Genomic DNA, 20542 nt, shown 5'->3' with positions numbered 1-20542 from the left:
CTCACACTTGGCTTAGTTGGCAGGATGGAGTCTACAGGCACAGAGGGGACAGACCAAGTGGTTGTGGGTGCCCCAGGCACAGGGGAATTAGACCAAGTGGTCATGGGTGCCTCAAGGGCTAGTATAGCACTGAGGGCAATGTTGGGCAACCTCCCAAAGTTTAGAGGGAGCAACACTCTGCTATGGGACTGGACTGAGCAGGACATGGGTATGTTGACGATGCACCCCATGACCACCGCAATGGAAGCAGAGATTGCCATGATGGCCCTGAAAGGAGAAGCAAGGAACTCCATCATGTTTCGGCCCCCCCATGAGCAAAATACCTTGACCAAGGTGCTACAAATCCTAGAAGAAATGCATGGAAACCCCACGGATGTTGGAGAGTTGCGTGTGCGCTTGTTTAGCCGTGTCCAAAGGGAGGGTTAGTCTGTGACCCAGTACATGAACGTGCTGCAGGAGATCCATGCCACAACCGCAAGGTGAGATGGCATAGGTGTAGGACCTGAGAGATCAGCTGGCAGCAGGCTTTAGAAACGCGCTGCTTAAATAAGCCTTGAGGGAGTGCTTGTGGGTTAATCCGCGCATGTTGGAAGTAGGGGCCGAAGTGCGTACGCGCGAGCAAGAGCAGAGGGTGACAGTCCCGGCAGCTAAGGTCCCGAGTGGAGAGGTGTCCGTACCGTTGGCAACTGAACCAAATTGGGTGAGAGAACTTTGTAAGGAAATCCAAGACATGCAAGAGGAATGGTCTGACCTGAAGAAGAAACCTTCAACACCCCTAGACCCCTCCGGAGGCAGAACTGGTCCCGAGCCTTGCTGGGGGCCGAGACCGCATCGCAAAGAGGGGCCGCCGACCTGTTTCAATGGTGGAGACACTGGACATTTTTCTCAAGGATGCGGGGAGCACCATTCCCATCAGGGAACGATACTGACAAATCCCACCACAAATGGACCAGGAGGTGAAGAAGATGTTGGCACATATGCTACAGAGTGGAGTCATCCAAGAAAGCCAAAGTCCATGGGCGGCGTCCATTGTTCTAGTAAGGAAAAAAGACGGGACCCTGCGCTTCTGTGTGGACTATCGGAAACTGAATGCTTGCACTGTGAGACTCTTACCCACTACCGAGAATTGAAGAATCATTGTCTGCCTTGGGAAAAGCGAAGTACTTCTCATTGTTAGATCTAGCCAGTGGATATTGGCAGGTGCCCATGTCTGAGTGAAGACAGCATTCATACTGTCTATGGAGCTATTTGAGTTCAATCGGATGCCTTTTGGCCTTACCAACGCACCTGGCACCTTCCAACGATTGATTTAGAGATGTTTGTGAGACTTGAACTTCGAGGCTACCCTCATTTATTTAGATGACATCATCGTCTATGCGGCCACCTTTGAGGAGCACTTACAATGGCTGGAGCAAGTATTGAGTCGACTACAGAGGCATGGCCTGAATGTAAAACCTCGGAAATGTCACCTCTTCCGCAAGCAGATTGAATACTTGGGACATGTCATCTCCATTGAAGGAGTGAGACCATCGCATGAGAAGATAGCGGTGGTACAGGACTGGCCCACCCCGAAGACTGTGAAAGATGTCCGGGCCTTTCAGGGACTCGCCGGTTATTATCAACGGTTTGTAAAAAACTTCTGCGCCCTCTCTGTGTGCAACCTTCCCGAGGACAGAGAAGCCGAAACCCTCTTGGATCTGCTCACCCAAGCCAAGGCAGGTGGATCCATTGAGGATGTAGAATTTGGCCACCAGCTCACTGAGGACCAACGGTCCCGGCTGGTGGATACTCAACACCCCTTCCGGGAGCTGTTCAGCAGCCTTCCCGGAAGGACGAAGTTGGCTGTCCATCATGTGGACACAGAATCACCCCCAATTTGATGGTCAGCATATCGGATCTCTCTCGAGGTGCAGCATCGGATGCGCCAGTAGATTGATGAGATTCTGAAGCTGGGGGTGATCCAGGCATCCAACAGCATGCTGGCATCGCCCGTAGTCCTCGTCCCCAAAAAGGACCGAACTACCCAGTTCTGCGTGGACTACTGGGGGCTCAACACTGTCATGGTCACCGATGCGTTTCCTGTTATGATTGAGTCACCGTAGGAGGCAAAAACAGAAATGCTAGCTAAGTCCAGAAAACCAGAGAGGTAGGCAGCTATCGGATTGCAGACCCCTGAAACTATCAACACAACTAGCAGTAGCCGTGGGGGGTTCCAACGATGCCCTAGACCCCTCGACCACAGCCGGAGAATTAAATAACCTAAAGACAGAAAGGGAAATCTAAACTGCCCCAGAGCAGACCCCAAAGCAAAAGGCAGCCCCCCACATATAATGACGGTGAAGCAAGAAGAAAGAACACAACACAGACAGAAAGATAGACTGAGCAAAGACGGGGCCCAAGCTAACTAGAAAGGAAAGGACAGGAAGGCTGCTGTCTGCAATCCGTGAAAAACCCTATGAAAATAAGAGCCAACAGACTGACAGTGAAAAAGGCCCTGAAGACGCTAGGCTTCAAAAAGACTATGTCAGTACTCAGGAATATTCTGAAGACAGAGCAACAGGCAAAAGAAGAATCAGCTCACCCCAGCAGGGAATGGCAGAATCCAGAAAAGCAAGAAAAACAAAAACAAAACACAAATGCTAAAAGGCAAAGCAGAAAACTTAGCTTTAGAGGAGCAGGAATCAGACTGGTTTCCTAGAAGTCCACAGAGAAATCACCCGCAGGGCAGAAGGGCGTCGGCAGCCTTATATCCAGTCCGTAACTCCACTCAGCCAGTCATAATCATTAGGCTCAGGTGCCTGATAATCAGGCTCATTACCTTCCTTTACCAGAATAGGGAGTTCACCAGACCTCAGTGACGAAGGGGAAAATGAACTCACAACAGTTTCCTATTCCATGCATCGATGACCTGCTCGATCAGTTGGCCGGGGCTAAGTATCTGACCATCATGGATCTGAGCAAGGGATATTGGCAGATCCCTCTGATCCACGAGGCCCGGGAGCACTCTGCCTTTATCACCCCGTTTGGACTGTATGAGTCCATCGTGATGCCATTCAGCATGAAGAATCCCCCTGCCACTTTCAGCGGATGGTCAACACGCAGCTCCAGGAACTTGAAGGGTACACGGCTGTGTACCTGGACAATATTGCCATCTTCAGTCCCACATGGGAGGATCACCTATAGCATCTAACGGCGGTGCTTAGATGATCTACCAGGCAGGTTTGACCATCAAGCCAGAAAAGTGCCAACTGAGCATGAGCAAGGTCCTCTACGTGGGTCACCGGGTAGGCTTGGGGGGTTCTGAAGCCAGAACCCAGGAAAGTGGATGCCATCGCATCCTGGCCCACAATCAGGACAAAGAAACAGGTGATGTCCTTCCTGGAGACCGCTGGGTACTATAGGAGGTTTGTCCCACACTATAGTACCCTGGCCTAGCCCCTGATGGACCTCACCAAGAAAAAACTGCCTCTCGCGGTAGACTGGTCAGTCGCCTGCGAGACTGCTTTTCAGGCGCTCAAGACCCTCTCCAGTTCCCCAGTACTACAAGCTGCTGACTTTGACAGGCCGTTTGTAGTACAGACCGATGCCAGTTACTTTGGCCTTGGTGCCGTGCTCAGCCAGGTCAACGCAGTGGGCCAGGAGCATCCTGTCCTGTACATGAGCTGGAAGTTATTGCCGAGAGAAGTGGCCTACTCCACGGTGGAAAATGAGTGCGTGGCAATTGTGTGAGCCCTGCAGTGTCTGTAACCTTACTTGTTCGGGCATCCCTTCATCGTGGAGACAGACCACAACCCCCTCAGTTGGTTGCCCATGGTCTCCGGCATGAATGGGAGGTTGCTGCGTTGGAGCCTGGTGCTCCAGCAGTACCACTGCTCCATTCGCCACAAAAGGGGCTGTGACCATGGCAACACTGATGGGCTAACTCGGCAGGGAGAGATTTTGGGAGTGCGCTTGGGGGAACACAGGAATGTGATGCCCCCTAGCGCCCTCTAAAGCGGGGAGGTGTGAGGGATAACAGGGATAACTGTCCTGGTTTATTTTTTAATTAAAAACTCTTTGAAGCTTGGTCCTCACCAACTAGCACCACGATGTGAGCTCCTGCAGCTACAGGCAAACTCATTCAAGCACATGGACGTAGCACGTACAACAAGTCACTGCAGGCTCTGAGGTATTGAATTGGGAAAATTACCTATAATAACAGAGTGAAAAAATACGAGAAGTCAGATCACCACTTTTAGTCCATCTAGATGTCTAGCTTGCTTTATAGTGCTCCGCACGGACAAGGGTGAAGCAACCACAGCAGGAGCCAATAATGAAGAATAACGTCCAGCGAATAATCAAAAGATAAAATTTAACTTTTAATGCAAACAATGGTTAAAATTCCATTTAAATAATGTCCAGCACAATACACACACTGGCTCAATGCCGCTAATGATCAACGCGTTTCGACCTGTGGGTCTTAATCATGATCTGAATGCAATAGATCTGAGACTGGCTGAGCACATAATCTGAATCGGCATTCGTTTCCCCATACACCCATATTATTTAGCCACCTCCAGAACCCTGCATTATGGAGTTATAAAGCATAGCTAACAGGAATTACATATGGGAGGCAAATCTGGTCTCTATGCGCAGATAAAATTCAGCAGAATCCATTGGCATTGCTGCCATTTAATTCAGAGCCCCATGCGGAAAGTTATAAACCACCATGGCTCTAGGTAGAAAATCTTACTCTCCGATGTGGGAGGAGAGATGCTGCACAAACCCAGGGGTGGGCACAAAGTGTGGAAGGGGACAGCCTAGGAGATAAGAGACAGCTGCTCATTTTGAGCTTAGTTTTCTAATGGCCTGAGGATACGTTAGCTGACACAGCCAGGAAAGCCTGTAACTAAGATTTGATAAGAGTCAGCGATAAGCGGTCATACAGGAGCGCTTAGGAAGCAACCCAGGGACAGACAAGGATGTCAGGTCTCCACCGCAGCTCCAGTCGAAAACCTCCAATGGAGGATAGGAGCAATGAGAAATTGGAAATGGTCTTAGGAGCACAGGGAAGAAACTCAGACAAGAGATGGGGTTAAACCACAAAGCGTTTCGACAGAGGATCAGTCTTCATCAGATGGAAGTTCCGTTTCCAATTTCTCAATGTAACTGTCATGTCCTCCACCGGTACCAATACTTACCTGCGCGACCCCGTGCACACCTCCCGGCGTGCACCCGCTCCACGGCGCACTCCCGCTCATGACATCCGGCCTCAGCGACGTCGGTCCCGCGCTCTTGCACCCGACGCTCTGCCTAGTTCCTGTGACGTGGTGGCGGCGCCCACCGTCTACTTCTTCCCGGCGTCTTCCCAGGTAAGACGCCTGTGTATCGTTGTGGTCTCGCTGTCCGTCTGGCCAGCATTCTCTACGTTCCCAGGCCCTTTGTCTTTTCCTTGCCTGTCCTGCTTGTGTTGTGTTTGGTTGCTGCTGTGCTCTCTTCTTCTCCACTGCCTTGTCCCTCTTCTTGTTTCGCCTCTGGCTCCTTCTCTTGCTTCTGTCTCTGAGGTCCTAGCTGTGTACCAGCTGCCATTGTTCTCCTAGTCCGTCTTACCTAATGTCCTAACCTCTTTTGTTATCTCTCTTTCAGTCTCCTGCTTCCTCCAGTTCTAAGTGCTCCACGTTCCTCTCCAGCTCCGTGTCCACTGTTACCCAGCTCTGCTGTCCCGCCGACTCTCCATCCTAGTCTCCCTGGTGCTCACCCAGTCGCCCTTTTGACTCCGGCTGTTGCGGTTCCATCCCTTGTGGGCCTGCCCCTAACACTCCCTGTATAGGGGGTGGCTCCACCTGGTCAGCTCGCCCACAGGGGCTCTGGAGCCGTGGCCCAGAGGGTCCACTCCGGGTTGCGATAACTTTATCTGCCATCCTAGCACTAGCCGTAACAGATACACAGGCCATGGACCTCGCTGGAGTCACAGCTACTGAGAAGGAGATAATTTTCTTACGTGAGAATCAAACGCGTATAATGTCCTTTATGAAATCTATGGACGCTAGCCTCTCCACCCTTCAAACCTCTGATCCTAGTAATGCGGCTCAGCTGGCTGGCTTACAGCAAGAGCTAGCGCAGCAGCGTGACGCTCAGACTCATATTCTCAACTACATGGCCTCGGTTGATGGTCGCTTGCTCTCGCTCCAGGCAGCCGCTGCTGCTCCTTCCCTGGTCGCTAGTCCTCATCCTCAACCACGGTTGGCCAAACCACCCCGCTATAACGGCGACACAAAATTATGCTGAGGTTTCCTGAATCAATGTCGCCTCCATTTCGAATTATTACCGCAGCAATACCCCACAGACCGGTCCAAAGTAGGCTTCATAATTTCCCATCTTGAAGGGGACGCTGGGAGCGCGATGACCCCCTGGTTGCCCACTTAACTAATTTTTTGGATACTTTTCATCGAGTATTCGATGAGCCTGGCCACCTCGCCTCCACTACGGAGTCTCTGTTCAGTCTTAGCCAAGGTTCTCTAACTGTGGGTCAATACGCCATTCAATTTCGGGCCCTGGCGTCCGATTTAGGTTGGAACAATGAGGTGTTGGTGGGAGCCTTTTGGCGGGGCCTTTTGGGTCGTATAAAGGATGAGCTGGCAGGACGCGACACTCCCACTGCCCTTGAGGATTTAATTTCTCTGGCCACTTGAATCGATCTTCGGTCCTAGGAACGGGCTCGTGAGAGAAGACTCGCGCGCTCGGTGCCACCCACTCGCAGACCACCCAGTCCTCGTTCCAGGGCTCTTCCTTCTACGTCTGTACCCAAGCCGATGCAATAGGATCGCCTCAAGCTCTCCAAACACCATCGCAAGGAGAGAAGTTCCCACGGCCTATGTTTTTATTGCGGTAGTGGATCCCATTTGCTCCGAACTTGTCTGGAACGTCCGGAAAACTTCTCCGCCTAGGTGATTCCTCTCGTCGCCTTTCTCTGTCTGTCCTCTTGCACGTGGGTGACAAGCAGGTTTCTTTGGCAGCCTACGTGGATTCAGGCGCCGCAGGGAATTTTATTAGGCACGATGTAGTCTCCAAATTTTCTGTCCCTGTGAAGACCCTTGAGAGCCCTCAGATTTTGGCATCTGTAGACAGTAATCCTTTGCAAGAGTCCGTTAAGCTAGTCACGTATGAGATAGAGCTCCAGATTGGGGCCCTGCACAAGGAGAGAATTACATTTTATGTTCTAGCCGGTATCTCTCATCCTGTTCTCCTTGGTCTTCCCTGGTTGCGACTTCATGAGCTTACTTTGGACTGGCATAACGGCAATGTTCTGCGCTGGGGGGAGTCCTGTCAGTCTCGGTGTCTGCGGCCGGTGCATCCCATAGGTGTCTCCCGTCCTCTCCCTGTTTCCTCCGGATTACCACCTGCTTATAGTGCCTACTCAGATGTCTTCGACAAGAGAGAAGCTGAGGTTCTACCGCCACACCGACCCTATGACTGCCCTATCGAGCTCATTCCTGGTACCACTCCTCCCCGCGGGAGAATTTACCCTCTCTCGTTAGCTGAGACGCAAGCCATGTCTGAGTACATTCAAGAAAACCTAGCCAGAGGCTTCATTCAGAAATCATCCTCGCCTGCGGGAGCAGGGTTCTTTTTTGTGAAGGACGGGTCTCTTCGTCCGTGTATTGATTATCGGGGTCTCAACCGCATCACGGTGAAGAACAAGTACCCGCTTCCACTAATCCCGGAACTCTTTGACCGCTTGAGAGGAGCACGAATCTTCACCAAGCTAGACCTGCGAGGAGCCTACAACCTTGTTCGCATACGGTCCGGGGATGAATGGAAGACCACGTTCAACACACGGGATGGTCATTACGAGTATTTAGTCATGCCATTCGGACTCTGCAACGCTCCTGCAGTATTCCAAGAACTCGTCAATGACATCTTTTGTGATCTTCTCTATGTCTGTGTTGTGGTCTATTTAGACAACATCTTGATCTTCTCCCCCAACTTGTCTACCGCCGAGACGTCCGTCAAGTTCTCCACCGTCTCAGGGAGAATCACCTATTTGCCAAATTGGAGAAATGCCTCTTTGAGCAAGCTTCACTGCCGTTCCTTGGTTACATCTTTTCAAGTTCTGGCTTGGAGATGGATCCTGAAAAGGTCTCTGCCGTTCTCAAGTGGCCGCGTCCCCAAGGGGTGAAAGCTATTCAACGTTTTTTGGGCTTTGCCAATTATTACAGGCAATTTATCCCTCATTTTTCTTCGCTGACTAAACCTATCTCGGCTCTCGTTCGCAAAGGGGCCAACCCCAACACTTGGCCTTCGGACGCTGAGGCTGCTTTTGAGGTTTTAAAGCAAGAATTCGCTAAGCCCCCTGTGCTCCACCGTCCAGATGCCAATAGGCCGTTCCTCCTGGAGGTTGATGCATCATCTGTGGGAGCAGGAGCCGTCCTTCTGCAAAAAACCTCCTCTGGTCGCATGGTCACGTGTGGGTTCTTCTCTAAAGCTTTCACCGCTCCGGAACGAAATTACTCCATCGGTGACAGAGAACTACTAGCCATAAAACTTGCCCTCGAAGAGTGGCGCCATCTTCTTGAGGGAGCCGTTCATCCGTTCATCATATTCTCAGATCATAAGAATTTGGCCTATGTTCAGTCCGCCCAAAGACTCAACCCACGTCAAGCTAGATGGTCTTTGTTTTTTGGGCGCTTTGATTTTGAACTCCATTTTTGGCCAGGGAACAAGAACGTCAAGGCGGACGCCCTGTCTCGCTCATTTTCGCCTGTGGACCATGTTGATGCTCCTACGCATATCATCAATCCGGCGAAGATCCTCACCGTGGCTCTGCTTAGCGTGCCTTCACCACCACCAGGTAAAACCTTTGTTCAAAGTGGGGACAGGCCGAAGGTCCTACGTTGGGGGCACTCGTCTAAATTTTCTGGACATGCTGGAATCAAGAAGACTCTCTCTCTCGTCTCCCGCCACTATTGGTGGACATCGCTTCGCCAAGACGTCATGGACTTCATCACTTCTTGTCCTTCGTGTGCCAGGAACAAGCTCCCTCGACACCGACCTCCTGGGCTCCTGCATCCCTTACCCATACCTACGACTCCCTGGACCCACATTGCAATGGACTTCGTCACCGATCTACCCCTGTCCTCGAGATGTACGGTTATCTTGGTGGTCGTAGATCGGTTTTCCAAGATGGCTCACTTTGTCCCATTGTCTGGTTTACCTTCTGCCCCTGATTTGGCGAAGATTTTCTTGCTCCACGTTTTTCGACTCCATGGCTTTCCGCAGCATATCGTCTCGGACAGGGGAGTCCAGTTTACCTCCCGATTTTGGCGAGCTCTCTGCGGATTAATGAAAATAACTCTGGATTTCTCTTCAGCCTATCACCCCCAGTCTAACGGGCAAGTGGAACGAGTCAATCAATTTCTAACTTCCTACCTCCGGCACTTTTCCAACGCCCATCAGGATGACTGGGTTTCTCTTCTCCCGTGGGCTGAATTCGCGTACAATAATCATTCCAGTGAAGCTTCTTCCAAGTACTGGCGGCAGACTCCTTGTCTGTAGACTTCTCCCAGATTTGGAGGGACACCAGGGAGGCCCTAGAGAGAGCCAGTCACAGAATGAAGTATTATGCGGACAAGAAACGTTTAGACGCTCCTCCGTATTCCCCCGGGGAGAGGGACTGGCTATCCTCTCGGTATATCAGGCTAAAAATCCCTTCCTATAAGTTGGGTCCACGTTTCATCGGTCCCTTTGAAATCCTGAGGCATGTCAATGTCGTAACCTACAAATTAAAATTGTCTGCCTCGCTAAGAATTCCCAATGTTTTTCATGTATCTCTCCTCAAACCTGCGGTATTTAACCACTTCCACTCAACTTCTTCCCAAAATTTCCAACCCAGCAGTTCTGATAATACCTTTGAGGTTAAAGATATACTCGCTATGAAGACTGTCAGGGGTCGAACTTTGTTTTTGGTTGATTGGAGAGGTTTCGGTCATGAGGAGAGGTCTTGGGAACCTCGAGAGAACATTGATGCTCCTCTGATCATGAAACAATTTTTTGACAACCTTAGGAGGGGAGGGAGTAGAAGGGGGGTACTGTCACGTCTTCCACCAGTACCAATACTTACCTGCGTGACCCCGTGCGCACCTCCCGGCGTGCACCCGCTCCACGGCGCACTCCCGCTCCTGATATCCGGCCTCAGCGACGTCGGTCCCGCGCTCCTGCGCCCGACGCTCTGCCTAGTTCCTGTGATGCGGTGGGTCCACCCCCAACATGGCAGGGCCCACTATCTACTTCTTCCCGGCGTCTTCCCAGGTAAGACGCCTGTGTATCGTTGTGGTCTCGCTGTCCGTCTGGCCAGCATTCTCTATGTTCCCAGGCCCTTTGTCTTTTCCTTGCCTGTCCTGCTTGTGTTGTCTTTGGTTGCTGCTGTGCTCTCTTCTTCGCCACTGCCTTGTCCCTGTTCTTGTCTCACCTCTGGCTCCTTCCCTTGCTTCTGTCTCTGAGGTCCTAGCTGTGTACCAGCTGCCATTGTTCTCCTAGTCCGTCTTACCTTATGTCCTAACCTCTTTTGTTATCTCTCTTTCAGTCTCCTGCTTCCTCCAGTCCTAAGTGCTCCACGTTCCTCTCCAGCTCCGTGTCCACTGTTACCCAGCTCTGCTGTCCCGCCGACTCTCCATCCTAGTCTCCCTGGTGCTCACCCAGTCGCCCCTTTGGCTCCGGCTGTCGCAGTTCCATCCCTTGTGGGCCTGCCCCTAACACTCCCTGTATAGGGGGTGGCTCCACCTGGTCAGCTCGCCCGCAGGGGCTCTGGAGCCGTGGCCCAGAGGGTCCACTCCGGGTTGTCATCCTAGCACTATCCGTAACAGTAACTAAGATTTGGACCTGTGATCCATCAGCGCCTCCCTGTGGTCACATGCTAAATAACATGGTAATTATAAGCAGGGAGGAAGGAAAACCAACAAAAAATGCAATCAAAAGTCCAAATAATACACAAAATATACTTTATTAATCAAATGAGCAGGCAAGGACAGGAAAAGTTAAAACACCGGTGGAAATAACACCCTGCCCTGCATAGGGCAGATCAGGCCACACATGAGCACTGAGTCATATTGCACAGTGCCCGGCTGTATCAGCCATACATGCAAGACAACTGCTGTTTCAATATATATATATATTCCCACTACGCCAAGGTATACAAGCCCATAGATAGCACATTTATGTATATAAAAGTGTCAAACATATATGGTGCATAGAGTTCACATAGTGTTAAATAATTACCCGTTGGAGGTCAGTATCAGCAGCGTCTCCAGGTGGCTAGCCCTATGGCACAGTTGGTTACCTCTAGCATACGGTTGCTTTCCATACTGGAACGGCGTTCTTTGGATGCATCACACGTCACACTTTGGTTCCAACAGTGGCAAACTTTTTTACTAACGATGAAGTAAAAAAGATAACAATTCCTGAGCTGTCCCTATTCAGATGTTCTGGCTCCACGGCTCCCATCCGGTTCCGAGAAGCAAACAGTCCTGTAATGGGCACTTGTGCAGTCCTAGTGCCCGTTCACGCTGCCCAGCAGTCCTTCGGCAGCACTGTTTCCCCTCCAGGGGTATATCACGCTCCCAGCAGTGAAGCACGTCCTTCATCAGGCAAGCCTGCCCCTGCTCTGACTGGGAGACAGGAACTTCCTGTCTCTGAGGCTGCTAATTCAGCCCCATGTTTAACCCTTACTGTCCCTGAACTAGTCATATTCAATACAGTGCAATATAATACAAAAACATGAAATAAGGTAAACATCACACAGTACACATACAACCATACAACCATAAAACAGTAGTTCATAACAGTAATACATTAATACATAGCCAAACTATCAGGAAACCGCATGGGGAACACATGCCCGACATAAAGGAGAGAGGGAGCAACTGAGGGTCCCCGCCACCTCCTTACATCGGGCTGAAAAGCACTGGGCATATTGCATTTACACATTCCTATTGTAGTGTAGTGGGTTGGTGCAGTGTGACAGACAGGCAGTGACCCAGGAAAGTTCAAAACAGTCTCTTTTAATGATCAGTGTACTCACAAACAGGAAAGCAAAATAGTATCCTCTGGATCGCAGCCAGGAAACCAGACTGTCCGCAACAGAGACCGGTTGCCGTGGGCGACTGCACCACCATGTACGCTGAGGGATGCCAGGCTTTTTGGCTCTGCTTGGCTCTGTGTTGCTTCACACAGGTTGAGCTCGGCAGCCTGTGCATGCCCAACACAATTTTATTTTGCATTGCAATCACAACTATGCCTGTGACTGCAATGCACTCCCGCAGCATCAATACGCTTCTGTGCGCATCCTGGGGACACATAGCGACCCTCGCATATAACACCGGTCACTGCCTCACACCAATCATGTGAGAGATAAGTGGCCTCTAGAGGCGTATGACAGCATCTTATTTCCCTTTCACCAATGAAGTCAAATGCATTTTCAGAAAAACATCTATATGTATGAGGGAGCTATGAGCAAGCTATGTAAGGTGTATGGCCACTGAAGGGTGCGGAAGGGTAATGTGGAGGGAGTGAACATAAAACAATTAAATACATTTTTGTCTTCCAAAAATTATCATGCCAAACTTCAAGAACAGAGGGTGGCATAGCCCTAACCTGAACCTCCACCACACCCAATCTTGGAATTTCAATAACGTATATATAAATTCAATGAGAAAAACAATATCTGGATATGGTACTGAGACCTGGTAAAAGATTTGCCATTTTATAAGTAGATTCTTTGAGAATGAGGTGAAACCATGAAACCTAATAAATCGACTCATTACAGTTTGAAGAATTTACAGTCTCGGATAACCTTATGTGGTCTATAGTTTCACTCGTTATGACATTTGGCCACATATGATAAACATATAAATTACAATTTTGCAGTTTGCTAAAAATAATCAGGTAGCACAAAGTTCTATCGTAATAAAATACCAACCTTAGTATATAAGTCACTTAGTTATAGAGCACTGTTTCCCAAACTCCAGTCCTCACAGCCCCCAACAAGTCATGTTTTCAGGATTTCCTTAGAATTTCACAGGTGATGGAAGTATCATCAAGGCATCAGGAATTCTCTCACATGTGTAAATCTATGGAAATCCTAAAAACATGACCTGTTGGGGTCCGCGAGGACTGGAATTTTGGAACCACTGTTATAGAGGTACAACATAAAACTATGACTACTTTCCTGTCCTATGTCTAAACACTTTGTGAACAGAAGACAATCTATGAATATTGACATGCATCCCGCAAATTTTTTTTTATGTAATTGTTATTAATGTCATTCTACAGGAAATGTTGAATGTGTTGGGATTAATGTTGAACCAACTATGGTCCCCTATCTGAAGGTGGAATGCCAAGTGACCATTTTTTTCTCTGACATTGTAGGTGTGTCAGAGAATGTGTCCATATACCATGCATTCAGCTACATGCTTTACAGCCTATACTTCCAAACATCAAATATTTCCTTAATCTGTCACCACCTGGCAAGCACTGAGCATAATTTGTAAAGTACACACATATTATTCTTGTTTAGTTAAAGTTGCACATAAAAGTCAAATTACTTGGGGTTAATGCAAACCCCATTACGGTGCCATATCAGAAAAGGCAGTGTCAAAAGACCTTATCTTTAAGCATGAGAAAAATTTTATTTAAAATGCTAGGTGAAGGTTGCCATAAGGACATGCATTCTGCTAGCGGGTATATAGAAAATTCTTTCACTTTGATGCCATCACCTGCAATGCACGGAGCCAAGTTTGCAAGCTGTACAGAAAATTGAATTAGTTGGGGTAATGTAGACCCTATTAGAATTGGAATGTGGCCATATATTTAAGCATGATCTGCTATTTCTTTAACATCCTAGGTGAACGTGAATCAACAGAAAAATATAAGATTATCTCAAAGAATGAGATACTAATGGTAAAGTTAGTCAAATCTCAAATTGTATCTGCAGATGTTTTACATTATGGTGGTCCGAAAACAAAAGGTTTAAAAGTAAACAGATGAATCACTGGGTCTTGCTTTGTCCTAAATTTACAACCCATGATTTTACCTTCACAGTTTTTTTAAATGTTTTCCAGATATTGGAAAGTTTATGTAACACACAACTGTCCTATTGTTCTGTGCAGAAGGAAAATACAATTCTAGAAGATGGAAGTTCAAGAAATAACCTCAGCGTCCAATCAACTGTCTTTCGTAAAATATAACACCCTAAATGTAGTGACGGCGGCCTTGCACGCTGCCCCTCTTCCCCGGCAGGGACACCAGCTCAATCAGCACTGCGGCCCCATCCCACACTTCCTCCTCTTGTCTTGTTGGTGGCTGCCTGGGGTATGTGCACTGCGAACAGATCCCTGGGCACTGTGTCCCTCTTAAAGGGGCTGCACACTACATCCTAAAGTGTCCCCAGCCAATAGCTGAGGGACACTTACTATTTATGGCACCTTCTCCTGCATGGAGGTGGCTAAGCAATGTGATTAGTCATTAGCAAGCTTGCTAGTTGTCAGGTCCCTAGTGCCCATCAGTAAGCCACCTGTTCCGTACCTGTCTGCCCGTACTTGCTTGTCTCCCTGTATTTCAGCTGTACAGGTCAACACTTGCCAGAGATAATCTGTACACCAGCCACTACACTCTCCACCCACCAGTGCTCATCTGCATACCAGTAGCCGATTCAGCCTGCACCTGCCAGTTCTTATTGGTATGCCATCCTGTCCACTCTGCACCTGCCAGTGCCTATCGGTATACCAATCAGACCAGCCCACACCTGCCAATGCTTATCTGTATGCCAGCCAGACTAACCTGCACCTGACAGTGCCTATCTATATATACCAGTCGGACCCATCTATATCTGTGATACCTGTGTTCCTGCAGTGCCTACCTGCATCAACTGTATTATAATTCTGAGACATTCCAGCTACCAGTTGCTTGGGAGTCAGCTGTCGTGCGTCCGTGATCTGTACTGGAGAAGCATCTGGTGTTCATTGGGAACCAAGCCTACCCCCATCATCAGGGGTTCTAGTGAAAAGTCAGGTGCTCACCTAGTCACGACCCTCCAGGCTCCCGTTACAACATAGAAGGGATTTTCCAATTTCATAAAGTGATAGTAGATTGCTAGGATCCAACTGTGGGGAACCCACCAATCCCGGCAAAACAACAAAGCTTTTCTCCGTACAGTGAGGCTCTCGGTACAGAGAACTGCAGCATTATTATAGCATTATTATTAATATATTATGCCTTATTCACTAGCTCTGGGGATCCTCTTTATTCAGAATCATGAGATTCCCCCAATTTGACAGATTCTGGTAAAATGCCATCACGATTAGATTGGAAACTCCATTTATTAAATTAAATACAGTTAGGTCCATATATATTTGGACAGAGACAACATTTTTCTAATTTTGGTTCTAGACATTACCACAATGAATTTTAAACAAAACAATTCAGATGCAGTTGAAGTTCAGACTTTCAGCTTTCATTTGAGGGTATCCACATTAAAATTGGATGAAGGGTTTAGGAGTTTCAGCTCCTTAACATGTGCCACCCTGTTTTTAAAGGGATCAAAAGTAATTGGACAATTGACTCCAAGGCTATTTCATGGACAGGTGTGGGCAATCCCTTCGCTATGTCATTCTCAATTAAGCAGATAAAAGGCCTGGAGTTGATTTGAGGTGTGGTGCTTGCATTTGGAAGTTTTTGCTGTGAAGGATACATGCGGTCAAAGGAGCTCTCCATGCAGGTGAAACAAGCCATGCTTAACCCCTTAACCCCCAAGGGTTGTTTGCACGTTCATGACCGGGCCAATTTTTACAATTCTGACCACTGTCCCTTTATGAGGTAATAACTCTGAAACACTTCCATGGATCCCGGTGATTCTGACATTGTTTTCTCGTGACATATTGTACTTCATGTTAGTGGTAAAATTATATTCAAATAACTTGCGTTTATTTCTGAAAAAAATGTAAATTTGGCGAAAATTTTGAAAATGTCGCAATTTTCCAACTTTGAATTTTTATACCCTTAAATCACAGAGATACAGCACACAAAAAACTTAATAAGTAACATTTCCCACATGTTTACTTTGCATCAGCACAATTTTGGAACCAAAATATTTTTTTTGTTAGGAAGTTATAAGGGTTAAAAGTTCTCATTTTTGCAACACCATTTTATTTTTACAGACCACATCACATTTGAAGCCACTTTGAGGGGTCTATATGATAGAAAATACCCAAAGTGACACCATTCTAAAAACTGCACCCCTTAAGGTGCTCAAAACCACATTCAAGAAGTTTATTAAGCCTTCAGGTGCTTCACAGGAATTTTTTAAATATTTAAAAAAAAATGAACATTTAACTTTTTTTCACAAAAAAAATACTTCAGGTTCAATTTTTTTTATTTTACCAAGGGTAAAAGGAGAAATTGGACGGCAAAAGTTATTGTGCAATTTCTCCTGAGTACGCTTATAGCTGATATGTGGGAGGGAACCACTGTTTTGGCGCATGGCAGAGAAGGGAAGGAGCGCCGTTTGACTTTTTCAATGCAAAATTGGCTGGAATTCAGATCGGATGCCATGTCACGTTTGGAGAGCCCCTGATGTACCTAAACAGTGGAAACCCCCCACAAGTGACCCAATTTTGGAAACTAGACCCCCCCAAGGAACTTATCTAGACATGTGGTGAGAACTTTGAACCCACAAGGGCTTCACAGAAGTTTATAACGTACAGCGGTACAATTAAAAAATATTTTTTCCACAAAAATGATCTTTTCACCCCCAATTTTATTTTCCCATGGGTTACCCATGGGTCCCATGGGTAACAGGACCCTAAAAGTTATTGTGCAATTTGTCCTGAGTACGCTGATACCCCATATGTGGGTGTAAACGACTATTTGGGCGCATGGCAGAGCTCGGAAGGGAAGCAGCGCCATTTGACTTTTTTGGCTGGAATTGAGATCGGACACCATGTCGCGTTTGGAAAGCCCCTGATGTACCAAAACAGTGGAAACCCCCACAAATGACACCATTTTGGAAACTAGACCCCACAAGGAACTTAACTAGATGTATGGTGAGAACTTTGAACCCCCAAAGGCTTCACAGAAGTTTATAACGTACAGCCGTACAATTAAAAAATCATATTTTTTCCACAAAAATGATCTTTTCACCCTCAATTCTTATCTTTCCAAGGGTAACAGGACCCTAAAAGTTATTGTGCAATTTGTGCTGAGTACACTGATACCCCACATGTGGGTGTAAACGACTATTTGGGCGCATGGCAGAGCTTGGAAGGGAAGCAGCGCCATTTGACTTTTTGGTTGGAATTGAGATCGGACACCATGTCGTGTTTGGAAAGCCCCTGATGTACCAAAACAGTGGAAACCCCCCACAAATAACATTTTGGAAACTAGACCCCCAAGGAACTTATATAGATGTACGGTGAGAACTTTGAACCCCCAAGGGCTTCACAGAAGTTTATAACGCCCGGGCGTGAAAATTAAAAAATCATATTTTTTTCCACAAAAATGATATTTTTGCCCCCAATTTTTTATTTTCCTAAGGGTAACAGGAGAAATTGGACCCCAAAAGTTGTTTTGCAAATTGTTCTGAGTAGGCTAATACACCATATGTGGGGGTAAAACACTGTTTGGGCGCATGGAGGAGGTTGGAAGGGAAGGAGCACCATTTGACTTTTTCAATGCAGAATTGGCTGGAATTGAGATCAGATGCCATGCTGCGTTTGGAGAGCACCTGATGTGCCCAAACAGTGGAAACCCCCCCAATTCTAACTCCAACCCTAACCCCAACACACCCCTAACCCTAATCTCAACCCTAACCCTAACTCTAGCCCTTGTCTCTAACCCTAACCCTAATGGGAAAATGGAAATAAATACATTTTTTTTACATAGTAACATAGTTATTAAGGTTGAAGGGAGACTTTAAGTCCATCTAGTTCAACCCATATCCTATCCTAACTTGCCCTAACATGTTGATCCAGAGGAAGGCAAAAAAAAACCCATGTGGCAACAGTAAGCTTCACATTGGGGAAAAAAATTCCTTCCCGACTCCACATACGGCAATCAGACTAGCTCCCTGGATCAACGCAATATTAAGGTAACTAGTGTATATACCCTGTAATATTATACTTTCCAAGAAAGGCATCCAGTCCCTTCTTAAATTTTAGTAGGGAATAACTCATTACAACATCATATGGCAGAGAGTTCCATAGTCTCACTGCTCTTACAGTAAAGAATCCGCGTCTGTGAGTATGCTTAAACCTTCTTTCCTCCAGACGTAGAGGATGCCCCCTTGTCCCCGTCACAGGTCTAAGAGTAAAAAGATCATTAGAAAGGTCTTGGTATTGTCCCCGCATATATTTATACATTGTAATAAGATCACCCCTAAGCCTTCGATTCTCCAAACTAAATAACCCCAAGTGTAATAACCTGTCTTGGTATTGCAGACCCCCTAGTTCCCTAATAACCTTGGTCGCTCTTCTCTGCACCCGCTCCAGTTCAGCTATGTCTTTCCTATACACCGGAGACCAGAACTGTACACAATATTCCAAGTGTGGTCGCACCAGTGACTTATATAGAGGTAAAATTATGTTCTCCTCATGAGCATCTATGCCTCTTTTAATACATCCCATTATTTTATTTGCCTTTGCAGCAGCTGCCTGACACTGGCCGCTAAATGTGAGTTTGTCGTCCACCCATACACCCAGGTCTTTTTCAGTGACAGTTTTGCCCAGTGTTTTACAATTAAGCACATAATTATACATCTTGTTCGCTCTACCCAAGTGCATGACCTTACATTTATCCCCATTAAAACTCATTTGCCATTTATCAGCCCAAGCTTCAAGTTTACATAAATCCTCCTGTAATATAAAATTGTCCTCCTCTGTATTGATTACCCTGCAGAGTTTAGTGTAATCTGCAAATATTGAAATTCTACTCTCTATGCCCCCTACAAGGTCATTAATAAATATGTTAAAAAGAAGCGGGCCCAAAACTGACCCCTGTGGTACCCCACTGCTAACTGTGACCCAGTCCGAGTGTGCTCCATTAATAACCACCCTTTGTTTCCTATCCCTGAGCCAGCTCTTAACCCACCTACACATATTTTCCCCTATCCCCATTGTTCTCATTTTATGTATCAACCTTTTGTGTGGCACGTATCAAAAGCTTTTGAAAAGTCCATGTACACCACGTCCACTGCATTCCCTTGGTCCAGTCCGGAACTTACCCCTTCATAAATGCTTATCAGATTAGTCTGACAGGAACGGTCCCTTGTAAACCCATGTTGATATTGGGTCATAAGGTTATTCTTCTCCAGATACTCCAGTATAGTATCTCTTAGAAAACCCTCCAGGATTTTACCCACAGTTGAGGTTAAACTTACTGGCCTATAATTTCCAAGTTCAGTTTTTGTCCCCTTTTTAAATATTGGCACCACATTTGCTATACGCCAGTCCTGTGGTACAGACCCTGTTATTATGGAATCTTTAAAGATTAAAAATAATGGTCTATCTGTGACTGTGCTTAATTCCTGCAGTACTCGGGGGTGTATCCCATCCGGGCCCGGGGATTTGTCAATTTTAGTGATTTTTAGACGCCGCCGTACTTCCTGCTTGGTTAAGCAGGTGACATTTAACGGAGAATTTTTATCCCTGATCACGTTATCCGTCATGGGATTTTCTTGTGTAAATACTGTTGAAAAAAAGTCATTTAGCATATTGGCTTTTTCCTCATCCACCATTTCACCCAGACTATTTCTAAGGGGACCAACACTATCATTTTTTAGCTTCTTACTATTTATGTAGTTAAAGAATATTTTGGGATTATTTTTACTTTCTCTGTCAATGAGTCTCTCTGTCTCAATCTTTGCCGTCTTGATTTGCTTTTTACAGAATTTATTTAATTTTCTGTATTTATTTAATGCCTCATCACTACCTACTTGCTTTAATTCTCTAAATGCTTTATTTTTATCTCTTATTGTGCCCCTTACAGCTCTATTTAGCCATAGTGGTTTCTGCCTATTTCTAGCATGTTTATTCCCATACGGTATATACTGTGCACAGGTCCTATTCAGAATGTTAATAAACGTCTCCCATTTTCTTTGTGTATTTTTGTCTCAGGATATCGTCCCAGTTAATTCCACCAAGATCATCTCTCATCCGTTGGAAATTTGCTTTCCTGAAGTTTAGTGTCCTTGTAACCCCTCTACTACACAATTTATTAAAGGATACATGAAAACTTATTAATTTGTGATCACTATTACCCAAGTGACCCTCAACCCTTACATTTGATATGCGGTCTGGCCTGTTGGTTAATATTAGGTCTAGCAGTGCCCCCCCTCTTGTTGGGTCCTGAACAAGTTGTGAAAGGTAATTGTCTCTCATAGTAGTCAAAAACCTATTACCTTTGCTGGAACTGCAGGTTTCGGTTCGCCAATGTATTTCAGGGTAGTTGAAGTCCCCCATAATAATGACTTCTCCTTGAGTCGCAGCTTCATCTATTTGCTTTATGAGGATATTCTCTG

This window comes from Dendrobates tinctorius, unplaced genomic scaffold (assembly GCF_039654945.1).
Source record: "Dendrobates tinctorius isolate UK_male_01 unplaced genomic scaffold, ASM3965494v1 ptg000231l, whole genome shotgun sequence".
NCBI classification, from domain to species: domain Eukaryota; kingdom Metazoa; phylum Chordata; class Amphibia; order Anura; family Dendrobatidae; genus Dendrobates; species Dendrobates tinctorius.
This window is presented reverse-complemented; position numbering follows the sequence as displayed.